Source organism: Canis lupus, chromosome 7 (assembly GCF_048164855.1).
Source record: "Canis lupus baileyi chromosome 7, mCanLup2.hap1, whole genome shotgun sequence".
Lineage (NCBI taxonomy): Eukaryota > Metazoa > Chordata > Mammalia > Carnivora > Canidae > Canis > Canis lupus.
In genome coordinates, this window is record NC_132844.1 from 26120401 (window position 1) to 26140012 (window position 19612).

The 19612-nt window shown below is 37.1% G+C and overlaps 1 protein-coding gene across 5 annotated transcripts in view; it reads right to left on the reverse strand.

Annotated features, from left to right (window-relative positions):
- The window catches only part of HTR1E (5-hydroxytryptamine receptor 1E), a 94655-nt gene extending 89334 nt beyond the window's left edge, over window positions 1–5321 (reverse strand). Inside the window, exons 1-3 of one of the 5 annotated variants that reach the window (XR_012033903.1) lie at window positions 4941–5075; window positions 3850–4063; window positions 871–886 (exon numbers count right to left, since the gene is read on the reverse strand). The gene's annotated coding sequence lies outside the window, so the exon portion shown is untranslated. The other 4 variants (XR_012033902.1, XM_072832144.1, XM_072832145.1 and 1 more) reach the window with 4 other exon arrangements.
- Window positions 5322–19612: the final 14291 nt, after the last annotated feature.

The window sequence follows — 19612 nt, forward strand, 5'->3', positions numbered from 1 at the left end:
TTAAAGTTAATTACAGCAGGCTCTGGAAATTATTATCACCAAGTACTTCCCAAAGTGAGTCCTTGGAAGGAAAGTAGATAGAGTTTCTCCACAAGAGCCTGTCTTGAAATTTCAGGCCTAGGAACTTCAAACATCATAATGGCAGCACCAATTGTGGAATATTCTGCTATTTTACCTTTCTCTCAGTGGATTTTCAACTCTTTCCCTTATCCTTACATTATAAGGATGTTACAGCTTCAATGGCTCCTTATTTGGAAGATGGTTCGAGCCTTCCCTTCATGGTCATTTTGTTCTCCATGGCTGTGTTGAATGGTGAAGGAAAGACTGTGCCTCCCGCAGCACTGTTGGGGAGTCATTGGGGAGATAAGGGATGCAGAGCTGACTACCTCCAAGCACTGGATTTTGTCTTTATCATAGCTTCATCAGACTCTACTTCATATCCCAGGCTCTAGAGGCACAATGCAAGGCTTGATTTTTACCTCTCCATATTCTTTTCTTACCCAAAACAGGCCTATTCAGAGATTTGAGTTATTCACAGAAATGATTTTTTCCTATTAACCCTATAGGTGAAGATCTATAGCATTTCAGGAAGGAGGCAGTATTTAGGATGGCCTGGAAGGAATGATGAGTATGGACAAATTTTGAGGAAGTCCTAGTCTGAGCAGAGAGGCAATTTATGATAGCTAATTTGTGAAATTAGTTTGAATAATAGGATAAAGTGCTCAGCAAATAAAATATTTCAGTGTGACTGGCCCTGGGGTGTGTGTTTAGGAGTCAGGGCTGAGGTAAGACGATTGAAATTTACCTTGAAAGGAAGAGCAACCCTGCCGGGCACTATAAAATGTATGAAGGATCTTAGTCTGGATTGGATCACAGCAGGTCAAGACTGCAAGCAAGGAAAATCAGAGCTATTTTAGTAAATATGTGTTAAGTTATATGAATCAGAAATAAGAGGTTATGGATAATATAGAAAAAGGGAAGTATTTGAGACAGACTTAAAAAGGCATGATCAATAGGATTTGATGACTAACTCGAGGAGGGTCAGGAAGGAAAAGGAATGTTGGAATTTCACCTGTTTCTAGGCTGGGAGACAAAAAAAGTGCAAAGGTAAAAAGAAAGTAAATAGAAGAACCTAGAAGGCCATTTTGAATACAAGTATCAGGAGGTCTGTGGCAGACCTCTTGAGCAGACAACTAATTATGTGGCCTCCCCACATCTGTGTTCTGCTTTTGTGTACACTGTCTAATTGTTGGACCAGACAGTGGCAGGTTTCTTGTTGTTTATCAGAAAATTTCTATATGCTGATTTCAATCCAACACTCTGATGAACTTAAAATCATTTAACTGGTAAGAAAAAGGTAGGTGAGGGATAGGTAGGTTTGAGGGGAAGAGAAGAAAATATGAGAGAAGGGGATTTCACTTATTAACTCTATTCCTTCTGATATGTTTCCCTGGCACAGCAAGTTTCTAAACCTGGTGATGCATCAGAATCATCTGGGGAATGTAAACACAAAAGCAACAAAACCCAGAACCTGCCCTAGATCTACTGAATCATAATCTCTGAGGCTATGGCCCCCAGTAGCCTAGGAATCTGTGTTTTCCAAAGACTTCCCCAAAGGATTCCTTAATGTGTTAAAAAGAGAACCAAAATGTTGCTGAAGACTCAGATACAACGTATTTTCAAAACAGTAGTTTTGTCTTAGAATAGATTTTCTCTAACTGTTCATATTATGCAGCCCTTTTTTTTACCTTGCCAGATGTTTAATGGTTGTCTTTGACTGCTCAGGCTGCCATAACAAAATAACACGGACTGGGTAGCTTAAAAAAAAGCTTCTGCACAGCAAAAGAAACAGTCAACAAAACTAAAAGACAACATACAGAGTGGGAGAAGATATTTGCAAATAACATATCAGATAAGGAAGTTGTATCCAAGATCTATAAAGAACTTATCAAACTCAGCACCCAAGAAAGAAACAATCCAATTATGAAATGGCCAGAAGACATGAACAGAAATTTCTCCAAAGAAGACATACACATGGCCAACAAGCACATAAAAAAATGCTCCACATCACTTGGCATCAGGGAAATACAAATCAAAACCACAATGAGATACCACCTCACACCAGTGAGAATGGGGAAAATTAACAAGACAGGAAACAACAAATGTTGGAGAGGATGTGGAGAAAGGGGAACCCTCTTGCACTACTGATGGGAATGCAAACTGGTGCAGCCACTCTGGAAAACAGTGTGGAGGTTCCTCAAGAAGTTAAAAATAGAGCTACCCTACGACCCAGCAATTGCACTGCTGGGGATTTACCCCAAAGATACTGACTGATGTAGTGAAAGCCTAGGGCACCTGCACCCCGATGTTCATAGCAGCAATGTCCACAATAGCTAAACTGTGGAAGGAACCACGATGGCCTTCAACAGATGAATGGATAAAGAAGATGTGGCATATAGATACAATGGAATATTAGCCAGCCATCAGAAAGGATGAATACCCACCATTTGCTTTGACATGGATGGAAGTGAAGGGTATTATGCTGAGTGAAATAAGTCAGTCGGAGAAGGACAATCATCATATGGTTTCACTCATACTTGGAATATAAGAAACACTGAAAGGTATTATAGGGGAAAGGAGAGAAACTGAGTGGGAAAAACTAGAGAGGGAGACAAACCATGAAAGACTCCTAACTCCAGGAAACAAACAAAGGGTTGCGGAAGGGGAGGTGGAGGTGGATGGGGGGATGGGGTAACTGGGTGGTGGGCACTGAGGAGGGCACTTGATGGGATGAGCACTGGGTGTTATACTATATGTTGGCAAATTGAATTTAAATAAAAAAATGTAAAAAAAAAAAAAGAAATGTATTTTCTCATGGTTCTGGAGACTGTAAAGTCCAAGATCAAGGATGTTCTATCCTGGTTCGGTTTCTGGTAAGACTTTCTTTCTGGTTGCAGATGACTGTGTTTTTCTGTCCTCACATAATGGAGAAAGAGAAAGACAGAGACAGACAGAGATGGTTGCAGGGAGGAAGGGAGAGAGGAAGAGAGACAGAGGGAGATAGATGTGGTGTTTCTTTCATTTTATAATGACACTAGTCCTAGTGGATCAAGGCTCCACCCTTATGGTTTCATTAAGCCTATTACCTCCTTAAAAGCTCTGTCTCTAATACAGTCACATGAGGGGTTAAGGTTTCAATGAATGAATTTTAGAGGGACACAGTTCAATCCATTGCAGTGGTCTACAAAGCCAATCTCACTATCTCAAGTGAGACTATCAACAATAACACATACATACACAGAGTGTCATTCTAACTTGCCTTCATTACAGTTATTAACACTTTACCTACTTTCTCACCACTGTTTTAAAATCTGCCAAGTGGAAACTTTAAAAAATCTGTGATATCAAGAAACAAAATTATTTTTAAAGCATCAAAGTGATATATCTGGTTGTTTGGTAGGACATATCAGAGTAACCCTAGCAGTCTAGAATAGTTGGGTTAGTCCAACTCTTGATTCTTGGACCACTTGCATGGGATTATAGACTTTGACGATTTATTTAAGGATTAATCATTCTGTAATTCAGGTAAAAACAGTTTATTAGCATATAATGATAACCATAATATACATGTACCAGGATTGTGGCAGAACCAAGATACAAATCCAAGTTGTCTGAGAGAAATTTGTGTTTTTTCCCAATCCAGCTTGACTTCCTATTTCCTGCCATTGTTCTAATACAGTATTGTTATATTTCCTGGAATATTGTAACAAAGTATCAGAAAGTAAATGGCTTAAAAGAACAGAAATTTAAAAAATAAATAAATAAAAGAACAGAAATTTATTCTCTCACAGGTTTTGATGATGGAAGTTCAAAATCCAGATTTGGGCAGGGTGATGCTCCATCTGAGACTCTGGTAGAGTCCTTTCTTGCCTCTTCCAGCTTCTGGTGGCGGCCAGCAATCCTTGACATTCATTGGCTTCCAGCTGTATCAGCTCGATCTCTGCCTCCTTTGTCACACAGTGTTCTTGCTGTGTCTCTGTCCTCACATGGCATTTTTCTTTTCCTATAAGGAGACCCGTCATATTGGATTAGGGCCCAGTCTAGTGATCTCATCTTGACTGAATTACATCTGCAAAGATCCTATTTCTGAATGAGGTCATATATACTGGGTACAAGGAATTAGGACTTTAACATATCTTTCTAGGGACACGATTCAACTCACAATATCTGGTAGCCCAGTAAGAGCTCCTGGATTTCTGTACCAGACAATCACCTTTGTCTCTACATTAATACAGTATGCTATCTCACTGAGGAGATTGTTCTATAATTTAGAGAACATTACTAATTTAAACAAATCTTTAAGCCAAAAAGATAATGTCTAGTTAATTTGTTTGATAGCTTTGCATTCTTTTTAGGAGCAGAAAATATTATTTTATGGAGGAAAAAAAATCATAATCGGAACTCTGAAATGCTTGAATTCAGAAGGATTTTCATGTATCCACGGGAACACAAACTCTGAAGTTTGTGGAGTTAAAAATTTTTTTCTCAGTATAACCATGGACATTGATCTTGATGGTACCACCGATAGGAGATTTCTTCCTTATTTTTTTAAGCTTTTATCAAGTCTCTGCAGTGTGCCAGGATTTCAACAGAACAAATAAAATGCTGTCTACCTTCAGATGACACTCACCCCTGCTTTTCCTCCAGAGGGAAGCACCAACAGAAACTATCTTTGCCCTGGGCAAGACATAATTTAAAAAATGTACTGAACCAAATAGGAGAGTGGTAAAAAGAGAGAAAGAGAGAAGGCGGGAGGAAGATAAGCTCTAACAAATAGTAATATTCCTCTTGCATTCATGTTAGGATAATTTATTTTGTTGCTTAGAGAGACACTGAGAGTATATTTCTTTTTTTTCATTGTTTTTCAATACTCATTTTACCTTTGAATCCATTTTTGCTTTCCAAAACCTTTTTAAAGCCAGGACTAATGGTCTCTCTCTGAGACCGGCTTCATGAACTGGCAGATCAAATTTGCAATCTGGAGCTGACAGTTTAGAGACAAAATTCTAAACTGTCATCTTGCAGCCAAGATGACTGCACAGATGTGGGTATAATGGCTGTTCACTAAATTCTCCAAGATTACACCATGTTTCAGGATCACATTGTCAAAAGTTCAGAAAAATTATAGTGCACTCTCAGGGTGATGTGACACAGTCTATTGGACATAAATATTTTGTATCTTATTTTGATTAAGGCTTATAGAAAGAACTATACAAATCGATGCAAAAAATTCAAAATTGCTTAGCAAGCTTAGGAGGGTTTCCGTCTTTGTATTTGGCTAGGCATTGCCAGTGCATTCGTAAATAGTCACTTAGCCATGTATTTGAAGAGATTTTTAATGCGGATGGTGGATGAGTCACAAATCTGACTTTTGGTGCTCCTAGCTGCATTCCAATGCTGACCCACTATCAGGTAATGATGGAGAGAAAGAAGGCAACATTTAAGAACTTCTCAATTGGCAAGGATAATATATCATTTTTTTAAAAAACATTTTATTCATTTATTCATGAGAGACACACAGAGAGAGGCAGAGACCTAGGCAGAGGGGGAAGCAGGCTCCTTGCAGGGAGCCTGATGTGGGACTCTATCCCAGAATCCTGGGATCATGACCTGAGCCAAAGGCAGATGCTCAACCACTGAGCCAGGTGCCTGGGATAATACATGATATGCTACATAAGGCTCTTCATTGGTTTGTCTGATTCTGTAGAGATTCAAACAGAAGAGTTTTTCCTAACAAGAAGAGTTGGCCTCATTTTCACCCTGCCATTGCTGCCTGTGCTAGTGAGCATGAAAGAGGCTTGCTAGTTTAACCACTAATTTACTCCATTTTGCTTATTAACTGTCCTCGGTTGAACTTGTGCAGTATTGTACAGGTCCTGAGCTGACTCCATGATTTAGTTTTAGGCATTGCTCTATAAATTGTACAAAAACAGTGTTTGCAATCAGCATCCACTGTTTTCTATGAATTCTTGTCACCTACAGGACAAAGTCCAAATGTCTTAGCATTGGTTTCAAGGCCCTCCCCAAATATATCTCTTCTCCTGTGCCTAAAGCCTCAGCCAAACCTGTTCATTGTTGTTCAGACAGGTTTGAGCCTTCTTTCCACCATCCCTTTGTGCATGCTGTTTATTATGCTTGAAATAAGTACAAGTAATTTAAGTTCCATCCATTTTTCAAGTTGCCTTGTGATGATTTCACCCAGGGGATTTATTTGAAAAAAGGCAAAGCAGATTTTAATCAAGAGAAGGAAAAAAGCAGATGCTTTTTCCTTCCCTTGAGAAGAGTCAAAGACCAGCATTCAAGTTTTTTGATTTAAGAGGAATCAGGGATTATGAGATAACGTTGTATTGGTCAGCAAGACCCAGCTGGAAGAGTGTTCTGATTTAGTGAACTTGCTGTTAGTGCAGCCATTAGCAGCTAGACTTCCTGACAATAACAGATCCTCCCCCCCTCCCAGGGCAGCATTTCTGCTATAACTGCTTTAAGGTAAACACTTGAGCATTAGTAGCAGCTGGTTTTACTCTGGAAGGTAGAAATCAAGGAAGCAGGGACAGTTTTCATGGTTATAGTCTGGGGACTGCTGTGGTGGCCTTATATCTATTCTAAAGAGTATGATACTACCCTAGCTATCCCATAGACAGATAATTCTAAAGCGTGAGGACTTCTAACTTGTACTTTTGGCCAACATTCTCAACTTGAAGGCTGATTTGAAATAATGTCTCTATTAGGAAGCTGCACTTTCAATCTTGTCATTGCCAACAGATCCACCTTCCATCTTAAATTCTGTTAAGACTGCAGTTTTATAGACACCTCTCATTACTGCTCTGGTTGAAAGTGTGGAAGCAGTGGTTGCTTTCGTAGCTTGGAAGTTTCAAACTGTGGGTCTTTCATTCAACTTAGATTGCAGACCTCGGGCAGAGAACACCTTCCTCACTAAGGCAGTGTTTCCTTTCATCTCACTTTATAGATGTAGTAGTTCTGATCTGAGTTTGTCTCTCCCTTGTAGACTTTACTAAAAATGACAAATATGAGCCAGCACATGGATCTTTATGAATATTCCAACTATTACCCTTAACACTGAAGTCTCTATCAGAACATGGACCTTCTTCCAAAGTTCAGAAGCAAGCATTTGACTAAGTATTTTGCTACCTCATTATAAGGATCACCAGCTTCCTAGCTGCTGTTCCTTCACTAACTGTTGACATTCTTTGGCTTAAATACTTAGTAGCATTCCATTTTTAAGTACTAGTTTCCATGTCACTAAGATTTTATTTGGCTATTTATAAGAAAAATTCAAGCAAATAGTTCAAGCAATATAAAAATTTATTTCTCTTTCATATTAAAGAAGTCTGGAGGCAGGCATTTTAGGACCAGAACCCAGTGTATCATTTCTCTTCTATCCCATCCTTTGTATTTAGATTTCCAACTTTATAGGTTGTCTTATGGTGCAAAGTAGCAAATGGGGTTCCAGACATTTTGTTTAAGTTTTAGGCAGAAATAATGCAGAGGACAGTAGGACAACAAAACCCTCTCCTTGTTGAGTTTGTGTCCTTAATAGTAAGGAATATAGTCTTTCAATTGGCATACTGAGGCTTATAATTAATCCAGGATTCTATTAGTGGGTAGGAGAAATTGAATATTGTATAGATAACTATCATACTATTTCTCTAGCATTTAACCAGTCATTATGCCAAACACTAAAAAGTAAGCCCCTAAAGATACACCTGAACACAAGACAAAAATGCCCCAAACTAATCATGGCAAAATGACTTGTATTAGTAAAATACCAGAAACAATCTAAATACCCCACTCTTAGATTAGTTTAACAACCACAAAATGGTTTAATTTGCCATTATAGAAGTGATAGAGCAGATCTTTATGTAACTATATGGAATGATTTCCAGAATATGTCATTAAAAAAAATTAAGCAAGGTGCCAACAGGGTATGCAGTGAACTTTTGTGTAATAAAGAATAAATAAATAAAAGCACACATACACTTTGTTTAGTTTTTCAAAAAAGAAGCATAGGAATGATAAACTCAAAAGTAAAGTGATTACATAAGCAGGTGGGTGAGAATTGAGGAAGGTGTAGGGTGGGAACTAGACTTCTTGAATATACCTTTAAAGAATGTTGACTTTTGGGATATTTTATACAATCATGTAAAAGAAGAATTTTGTTAAGAATTGATGAATTTAGGAGAATTTATTTGTTTTTGTCCTTGAAATATATTCTTCTAAGTGTATATGATCAAAGTATTGTGTTCAAAGTTACTTTAATTCATTCCTTTTTCTGTGTAGTTATACCAACTTTATACACAATGTGGATTGTTCGTATTTGTACTAAGTTTTAGTGTTTGCTTCTTATTTAATCCTTTTTTTGCTTATTTTTGAATATATAAAATATTTATATGATTGTATAAACCAATAATTTATTGGTTTATTCTTTCAACTTTTAAGTAGCTTTAAGAATAGCTGGAATCTCGGGTTGGGGAAATATTATCAGGTTGATAGTTTAATTCATGCAAAATTTACTACGAAATTATTATGTTTAATTTTCAGCTTTTTTCATTTTAAGCACTTACCATCTCTGACACTTTCTGTATTCAGTTGTTATATTGCCTGCTCCTCCCAACCCCTGAATGAATTCCATTGAGTAAGAATTTGGTTTTGATTATTACTATAGCTCCAGACCTAGAATGATGCCTAACACCTGCTAGATGCTCAGGAAAAATATCTATTGAAAAATATCTGTTGAAAAAGAAAGAAAAAAAGATCCAAAATTTTACAATGATATAACCTGGCACATGTCATGTTAACAGGTGCTGGACATATGAGGGCATTGTAAATAGGGACGTGTCTACTGCTCATCTCTGGGATGAGCAAATTTCTAGTATCATTTCTCTGATTTCTAAGATGTGAAGTTTCCAATATTCTAGTTTTTCAAATACAAAAATTTAATATGAAACACGTACAAAATTTAAAAAATTACTTAGTCATAGAATGCTTTTAATAAAAACTCACATTCCACTGCCCATTACCCACTGAGAAAGTCATTTTTTTAAAAAAATTGAGATATAATTAACTATAACATTGTATTAATTTTAGAAATACAACACAATGATTTGATATATGTATATATTGTGAAATTAATACCTCAGTAATTGTAGTTATCCATCACCTTACATAATTTTTGTCTTGTGATGAGAACTTTTTTAAAAAGATTCATTTATTTATTTGATAGAGAGAAAGAGAGAGAGAGAGTGAGTGGGGGGGAGAGGAGAGAGAATCCTCAAGCAGACTTCCCACTAAATGGGGAGCCCAATGTGGGGCTTGATCTCAAGAACTTGAGATCATGATCTGAGTGGAAATCAAGAGTCTGACACTTAACTGACTGAGCCACCCAGTGCCCCCCCCCATATTTTTTTCAAAAGATTTATTTATTTGTTTGAGAGAGAGAGAGAGCAGGAGGAGAGGCAGAGGGAGAGGGAGAGACAGTCTTAAGCAGATTCCTTGTTGGGTCTGGAGCTTGATTAGGGGCTTGATTCACAACCCTGAGACCACTACCTCAGCCAAAAACAGAGTTAGCTGCTCATCTGATCCACTACCCAGGCGCCCCTCTTGCTTTTTAAGAAGCGATCATTTTTAATGCTTTTGTTTGCTTTATTTTCAGTGGTTATATCCTTACTTACAATGATATGTTTATACGATTATAGTGTTAGTAATCAAGTTGAGAAATTCCTTATTGACTTCCTGTTTTGATTGGTGAGGACTTATCAATTTTGGGATACTCACTCCTCTCCTCCATTTTTTCCAATATACATATATTGCTATTTTAAGCGATCAGAAACCAGTACTTATATGAATATTTTCATTACTGTATAGGTTAAATTTTTTCTAGGTACTCTGGTATTCTTTTTTTTTTTTTTTCTTTTGGCCAAATTCCATCCACATACCTTTAATTTTTCTAAGTGGTCTATGATGTTTTGTATTCTAGTTGTCTTCCTTCCCTTTATTCCTTTAAGTCGTTGGAGTTGACTTGAGGTCCTGTCTTCCTTTGCTCTTTATGGTTGGCCTGACTGTTCCCTGAACATGTTATTTAGCTACCATTTGGAGACTCTCCACTTTTTTTTTTTAGGTTAAATCTACCATATCAGGTTTCCTTAACTTTCTTCTTCATGGTTAGCTTATTATTTTTGTGGAGCATACTGTCAAGTAGAATCCTTAGAAAAGATGGGCCTGAAGAGAATTTATTTGAATTCATGTATTTACAAAAATATCTTTATTCTACCTCACATTTGACTGATAATTTTGCAGAGTGGAGAATTAATTGCTGATAATCATATTCACTCATATTTTTGAAGGTTTTGGTCTACTGTATTATACATACAGGATTACCAAGGAGAAACTACATGCTATTCTTATTCTTGGCAAATAACCTATATTTTCTCATTTGTGTTATTCAGATTTGGTGTAACAGAGTTTCTAATAATGTTCCCTACATTTTGTTTTGTTTTGTTGTTTTTCTTTCAGTATGTTGGACACTCGGCAGGAATGGTCAATATAAAAACTTGTGTTTCAATTTCTGGGAATTTCTTTAGTATTATTTCTCTGATAATTTGCATCTTTCAATTTTTCTTCTTCACCTCTGAAACTGGGAGAACCAGTATCTAATTCTTGTTTTATAGACACCAAGTCTTTCAGCTATTTCTGAGGATATTATCTATGATCTCAGAGATCATTTCTTCTCTGGAACCTCTCAGTTTTCCTAGAGAACAGACCCTCTGGGGAATGGGCATCTTCCCAAGATTTTACATCTAGAGCGTGGAAGGCAATGGAGGAAATAAGTATTTTACATACAAACTTTTAACTAAAGCCCTTGTTCGGCCGTTTCAATTGTACTCCAAATCTGGATCTGACATCTTCAGGGATTGAACATCCTCAGGATCTGATGTGGGAAATTGTCACTCTTCTTTTGATTCCTTCTATGAGTGATGTGGTCTATATTTGTTTCCATCTACATTAATTAATTGCCAGAAACTTCCAACTGCCTTCCTTTTTCTATAATTTTTTGGGAAATATTTGTTGCTTATATACACTCTTTATTTCAGCCATTTCTTTAATTCCTTTGCTAAAAATTTAGTGTAATCTCACATTTATATCATACTCTATGTTATGATCCCATACTATGTTATTTATTTTGTTGCTCAAATTGTTCCAGCTCTGGTTACTGAAAGCTCTTAAGTTTGCTTGCAGATCCAAGACCAGGAACTGGATGTGCTTACTGCTATTGCGTTCTCATTGTTTCTAGGTCCTCTTCTGCAGAGAGAGCTAGGTAATATATGTAGTGCACTAACCTATGCATACACATGTCTATACTTGTTTTTGTATCTGTATTTATATAAAGTTAAACATGAGTTCATACTGATGTCTCTGATTCTAATCTAGCACTACAGGGTTCAGTGAAGGGGAGGCAAATTTAAAATTTTATTTTTTAAAGATTTATTTATTTGAGAGAGAGAGAGAGGGGGAGAGATAAAACATGAGTGGGGGGAAGGGCAGAGGGAGAGGAAGAGAGAGTCTCTAACAGACTCCCTGCTGAGTGTGGAGCTGTATTTGGGGCTCCACCTTAAGACCCTGAGATCATGACCTGAGCCAAAATCAAGAATTGAATGCTTAACCAACAGAGCCACTCAGGCACCCCTATTAAAAAAAATTGAAATTTTTGAAATGTATTGAGTCCATTAATCCATTCTACTCAAAGTCCCACTAAATTCTAAGTGAACACCATAATTATTACTAATTAGCAGCTTAAACTTAATCATAAATCTGCTTTATTACACGACAGACTTATTTAACATGTTTCCTTTTGTTATGAATATTTGAGCATAAAAATATATGCCCATTTGGAGCATATTAGCTTATTTATAGATTACAGTTGCTTGCATTATTAAATGAAGCACAAATTCTTAACCTCATCATTTAACAAGAAATACTGCAATCATAGGTTTTAAAATTTTCCTGCTTGAGGGAGAAGAACTAAATGTCAATAATCCTTTTCTGACTTTAGAAAGAACATTAGCTTGCATTTATACCTTCTAGAACATGAAGGTGTCGATTACATCGGCCAACCATGGGTTTACCTAGGACAGAGTTTTCCTGGGATATGGGACTTCCTATGCTAAAACGGGGGAAATTCCTGGGCAATAAGGAATTTTTTGTTTGCTTAAATATTAATACTTGGAAAAACAATTCCTAGACATCATTTACAGTTACAGCTTTTATAGAAGTTAGAGTTTATTTTTATAGGGTATAGCAATTTTCTTTGAAGGCCAGATATTTTAGGAGATTTATTTGTTAGAAATTACATTTGTAAGTTCAATTTTGTGTCACAAAGCTAAATCTCCATTTCTGCAACTGTAGAGGAAGAGAGAATAATATTTTCTTATTATCATTTGAAAAATTTTCTTACTGCGAATTCAAATTGGCCTGCAGTTTCAAGGCAAAGTGCTGGAATTCCATTAGTAAAACATTAAGGGAGAAAAGCCTGGCCTGAGAGGCTCAGTCAGGCAATACAAAAAGAAAATGGGGCAGGCAACACTTCACACCAGCATTACCCCTTAATTATATCCAGTTGATCATGTATGTGATTGATTTAATGCTAATTCCTTGACAGACACTGAACACCTAATTATTATTTTGTTCCTGAGATTACAACTTACTTTTTGAGCTGGCTTAATGATGCCTTTTCTGGGATGTGTGGGTGGCTCAGTGGTTGAGCATTTACCTTTGGCTCAGGGTGTGATCCTGGGGTCCTGGAATTGAGTCCCACATCGGGCTCCCTGTAGGGAGCCTGCTTCTCCCTCTGCTTCTGTCTCTGTGTCTGTGATGAATAAATAAATAAAATCCTTACAAAAATGGCATTTCCATGATCACTTTATAGCAATATTAGCAAATATTGTCATATAGCATACTCTTCAAATTATATTTTAATTTAAAAAATCAATTATGTGTATCCATTTTGGACACAAAAGTCAGGAAATTCTCTCATGGTGAGATGATTGCATCTCAGAAGTTTGGAGGAGGGCATCCCTGGGTGGCTCAGTGGTTTAGCCCCTGCCTTCCGCCCAGGGCGTGATCCTGGAGTCCCGGGATCAAGTCCCACATCAGGCTCCCTGCATGGAGCCTGCTTCTCCCTCTGCCTGTGTCTCTGCCTCTCTCTCACACATCTCTGTGTTTCTCATGAATAAATAAATAAAATCTTTAAAAAAAAAAAGAAGTTTGGAGAAAAAAAACAGGTGTGGGAGAGAGATGAAGGAAATAATGTGGGAATCATAGTTCCATCTTCTTTCTAAAAGTACATGAGGATGGCACCATTGCCACAGTATCCTGTGAGCTGTTATTTAGTTAGTTTCATGTTATACTCCTTGCCTTTTTTTTGTGTGTGTAAGATTTATTTTTTTATTGGAGAGGGAGTGGGGGAGAGAGAGCAAGTTGGTGGGGGGGAGCAGAGGGAGAGAGTCATCAGACTCCACACTGAGTGCAGAGCCCAATTTGGGGCTTGATCTCACAACCCATGAGATCATGATCTGAGCTGAAACCAAGAGTCAGATGGTCAACCAACTGAGTCACCCAGGCACCCTATATGTTACTCCGTATTTACTTCCTTCTTATTGTAGTCTTTAATAAAGCCTTAGTGAATTTTCAGAGTTTTGTTTTCCTTCAGTGATCTGGTTATTTCTTTTTAAATATTTTATTATTCATTCATGAGAGACACAGAGAGACAGAGACAGACACAGAGGGAGAAGCAGGCTTCCTGTGAGGAGCCTGATATGGGACTCGATCCCAGGACCCCAGGATCAGGACATGAGCCAAAGGCAGAGGTTCAACCACTGAGCCACCCAGGTGCCCCAGTGATCTGGTTATTAATGGAGGTCAATGCTTGAAGCCAGGAAGGTGGTAGTAGGAATGCTCAAAGAGGAATCTTGAAGTTAGAGTGGAGACTCCCCTCCCAAGAGGAGGTTGTTCTCTCTTGCAGTAGTCAGTTGTTTTGTTTTAAAGGAAAGTGGTGAGCCACCATTCCAGACTGACATGACAGGACAGCCTCAGCTTACTTGTGTATATGGAGCTCAGAAGAGATGTTCATCTCAACTTCTAACACAATTTAAAAACCCGTGCCATTGAAAGTAAGGTTTTAGTCTTCTGTTGCCATAGAGAAATGCCGTGTTCTTTAAAAAATATTTTTTATACAATCGATAATGAATGGCATGTTTTGTGCAATTAGTTTCATGTCAGACAGCCAAAGGTACCCTCTTGATTAGAAGACAGCTTGTCTTGTTAGTTTCCTTTGACGGATTCTTCAAGGTTTTTGACAATAAGAATTAAATAGGAATGAAGTTAAATAAAATTATAATACAAATAACTTGTATAAAAGATTTTGAAAAATGACAGGTTTATTATTATTATGTAAACATCTGAATTAAAAATCTGTAGTTTCAAGTAAATATCTAAAGCACTCTTTAAAGGCCACAAAAGAAGGGCTGCCTGGGTGGCTCAGTTGGTTGAGCATCTGACTCTTGATTTTGGCTCAGGTCGTGATCTCAGGGTTGTGAGACTGAGTCCCACATAGAGCTCTATGTTGAGCATGGAGCCTACTTGGGATTATCTCTCTCTCTCCTTACTTCCTCCCTCTACCCCTCCCTCCCTCCATTCCTTTTTTCTTTCAAAAGATGACTTCAGTGATGTACACATCTAGAATGGTTTTGTTTTCCCCTTATTAACACAAGTGAAGGAAAGAGGAGGCAGTAAATCCCTGTCTGCTCTGTTGAATTCATCGTGATGCACATCTTTCTTAATTGTAATTTGAATTGAGAATGCCAATGAATCCATACGTCTCATATATATGTCTTCTTGTGGGACTTGTCAGAAAAGATTACCAAGTCTGTAAGAGTCAGAAATTGGAAAATAATTCAAGTAAACATGATAATTTATATTTATTCTTTCAATAACTTTTATTTTTTTAAGCACTGCCCTCTTATTTGACTGGTTTGTTTAGAACCACTTACAATCATTATTTGGAATTAATTTAGGTTAGTTTAAGTTTACATAAGAAGTTTCTTGCCTATTATTAAAGATTACTTAATTCAGTTAGATTTTTAACTCATATCAAATAAAATGGTAACTTAGCAACCAAATTTGGGTATTTCCTACGTGTTGATAAATAGTTTTATAAGACTCCATCTCCAACTTTCTTGAAATAATAGATCAAAGACAAAAACTCTTTTAATACTCAGTTAATCATTTTATTAATTGATATGAGAGGTCATATATGCTTATGATCTGATTTTCTACAACAGTTGTTAATTACCTTGTTCAGTTAACATCTTTCTAATGTATTGATTAGGTAAGGCAGAGACTGCTAAGATCCCCTGTAGTTTAGCTGGGCACATGGCCACCAAGCTAGTGACTATACTTCACAGACACTCTTGCAGATGTGGGGAGGCAACTAAATCCTACACCACAGGAGGAGAGCAGCAGTGATGTGTGCAACTTCTGGGTCATGTCCTTTAAGAAAGAAATTGCTTGCTTTCCATCTCCTCCTCCCTTGAAGTTAGAATGTAGACACGACGCTGATGGGCCAGTTTTTATCATGCTACCAAAAGGAATACACTGTGGAATGATGGAGCAACAAGACAGAGGGAATCTGAATGACTTTGTGGCACTACTGTGGAAGATAGAAATCAACTTCTATTTTTTTGAAGTACTTTTTACAAGCAATTTTCCTATATCATAACTGATAAACCTAAGTATCAATTTTTAAAAAGATTTTATTTATTTATTCATGAGAGACACAGAGAGCGAGGCAGAGACATAGGCAGAGGGAGAAGAAGGCTTCCTGTGGCGACCTGGATGCAGGACTTGATCCTGGAACCCTGGGACCACACCTCACACCAAAGGCAGATGCTCAACTGCTGAGCCACCCAGGTGTCCCTACGTACCAAATTTTATGCACCTTTTATTTTTATTTTATTTTTATTTTTTTTAAATATTTATTTATTTATGATAGACAGAGAGAGAGAGAGAGAGGCAGAGACACAGGAGGAGGGAGAGGCAGGCTCCATGCCGGGAGCCCAATGTGGGACTCGATTCCGGGACTCCAGGATCGCGCCCTGGGCCAAAGGCAGGTGCTAAACTGCTGAGCCACCCAGGGATCCCTGCACCTTTTATTTAAGGCAGTATATACAGCAGTTTTAAATACTTATAAATTTATGTTATTAGTTGTGTCAACAATATGCTTATGAAATTAGGTTTAACCTTTTATTAAAGAATTTACAATATTGTCTTTGTCATTATCCCAAGTGGTTCTAATTAATTAATTTGAAATTTCTTTAAAATATATTATTGAAATTTATGATAAAGCAGACTAACTCAATTCTAGTGAGATTTAGTGAGATTTTTGGCATACTTACATAATCATTCTAATATACTTAGATATATTTCCATACCATACTTTTTATATTACATGTACATATGCTCTTCTACATTAGATTAGAACAGTATGTCTATGTGTACTATTATGTAACTAACAAGAATGAATGAGTGAATACATATGCTCATTACAAATAATTTCACTTTTATTGGTTTTATATGCTAAAGGGTATATAGAGAAATCTCTCAAAGCTAGATATTACTGTCTTCTTAAAATTCTAGTCATGCCAAATAAAGAAACATCTTTTCAGGAAATACAAACAAACATCAGATTCAATATATTTGGAAACAGAGATAATAGACAGTAAATTTATGAGGTACCTAAGCAGATAAGTGAACTCCTGTGCAAGTTAAATTCAAGTCTGTGGCTGTGTCTTATCAAATTTTACTTTTTTAAAGTTTTCATTTTTAAATAACCTTACACCCAACATGAGGCTTGAACTTATAGCCCCGAGATCAAGAGTTGCATGTTCCACCAACTGAGCCAGCCAGGCACCTTATATGGCTGTATCTTATCTTTTAAGATCTTAGAAGGAAAGCTCTAAATGGATTAATATAAGTTGTTAAAATATATATATATATATAAGTTGTGTTATTTAGTGGACTTATTTTAAAATACAAATAAAATTAAAACTACACTGAAATATATTCCTCCTCTAAGTTTGACACAGATCAGAAAGGTTGATAAATAACTGTTCTCAGTAGAACAATGTACTGCTATTTTTTTCACTTAAATTTTTAGTGGATAATTTTTTGACATGATATATTACAAAGTCCAAGTGTATATTCAGTAAAAGATATTAATGACAATTGTATATTAAAAATAGTGTCTTGTTTTGAGTTACCCACTGATTTAAATAAGGAAAAGACTAATTCATATATATATTTGTAGATAGGAAAGAATTTTCATGGGCAGTTTCTATAACTTTCTATAGCAGACATTGATAGATCTCTCTCAACCTTTTTCAGTTCTTCCATTATTACTAATTTATTTGTTAGCCACTATGACAATAAAAATAATGACTCTACCAGCTTTCTTTGTACCAAGTGACCAAATTCTGGCCAATGAGATGTAAACGTATGTATCTTGTGGTAGCTTTTGGGAATCTTCTTTAATCTTCTTTAAAAGGCAACTATTACATACCTTTAATCCACACTTCTTCATCCCTACCTCCATCCTGCTGACTGAATCATGGATACAATGGCTGCCATTTTGAACCTCACAGAGTATGACTTTGTCTTAGAATGGCAGAGTGGTGAGCTGAAAAGAGACTAGATCTCTGAGGATTTGGGAAACAACCTCATGTCTGTCCTGCACTCCTAACTTCACACTTTTATGTAAGATAGAAATAAATTTTGCTATATACTATTATTTTTCATCTCTATAACTTTATTTCCACTGATAGACTGACCATGACATTTATAAAAGTTGTGCCATTACAAGATAAAGAGAACCATGGATACATTAAGAAAATAAAAAATTGATTCTGAATAAAAATCTGACTACTTGATGCCAGATGAAACAGAGTTTGGAACTTTCCAAGGGGAAAATGTGACAGTGAGGAATTTATCCTCTTTCCTTCCAGGGACACATTATCCTACCTAAGAAAGAAGACAGGATCTCTGGAATGTCGAAGGAATGATGTCTGGGTGGTCACAGTGAAAGTGCTGAGTGAATCTACTGCATTCTAATTAGCAAAATTACATTCCCCAATTCAACCTCCAGGCCCGTTCTGTTTCTCCTCCCCTGGGTTCTTGCTTGTTAAGGGCCTGAATTCAGACAGCTGACATATAATCACTTCACTTGGACCTCTCCAAGTCCAGTCCAGTGCCTGAGGACTAAGTTCCGCTAGTTGGATTTATTCACTTGACAAGATGGTTGTTTCAAAAGCATTCATCACATTCTGGATCAAGTTCAGAAGAAGGAGGCATGGGGTGTACCCCTTTTTTTATGAGGAAAAGCTTCTTATAATCTTCAGAAGTCTTCCCCTTATGTTCCACTGGCTAGAACATTGTCATCTGGTCACCCTTAGCTGCAAAAGAATGTTTTCAAAAGTGAGAGTACTTTGCTGGGGGCTGGGTTCATCACTGCCTCAAAAAAAAAAAAAAGAAAACAAAAAAACTGGTTTATTTGAAAGAAAGAAATAGGGAAGGATGCTACCACATTGTATGTAAGATCATAGAGAAAGGTGGGGAGAGAAGTGACTGGAGGGTACATACTCCAGTAAATAAAAGAGACTGCCTTTATTCAGTGTTTGCCGATTTTCTAACCTTTTCAGAGAAGCCAGAAATCTAAATTTTTGTGAAAAATTTTCTGATTTCTAAAGCACCATGTAGACCAAATAAAATATTTTAATGGTCAATTGTGACCAGCTTGTGACCTCTGACTTGGGCACTTTGGCTCAGGTATATGAATTCAAGTTGTGAAATCTGGGTCTTCTCCATTCCATGGTTCACTCTTTATAGGATTCTGAAGGTATCTGAAGCAGCTATGGAGGTCCTGGGCGTTTGGACTACATGTATCACACCTAGTGGCCAGCCGGGATCATGCTTAGAGAGTAGGATTTCTCTCTGTTGCTTCCATCCATTTTAGCAGCATTTCTCCAAAGATGACTCTGCTTCTTTCTTCTCAGTCCCAGTGCCTACAGGATGCTTGGCCTTCTTTCTCAAATTTCAAGTAACATTCTCATCTGAAGCATGTTTAGCTAGTTGTCCCATAGTGACAGCTGAATCTCCAGAGGATCTGATCTTAGTGTTTGGAACATGGCAAAGACCTTGAGGTACTCTGTCTGTCTGTCATTCACTTCCTTCTCCATCCAGGGACCCTAATTGCTTAAGAAATATGATGTCTTTGAAAGATGGGTTATTAATAGATTACCAGTTTCTTCAGCTTACTCAGTTTGGTAAATCCATTAAGCATTCCTAGGGTAATGTCCATTTCCCTCTGGCTCCATGTTAATATCTAAAAACGGTCACTTTCTACTTCTGGGCTGGGTAATTGCAGTATTTCTTCTGTCAGAATAAAAGTGCTCTCCTTGCATAAATATGAAGTGTTTTGCCTGAGGCC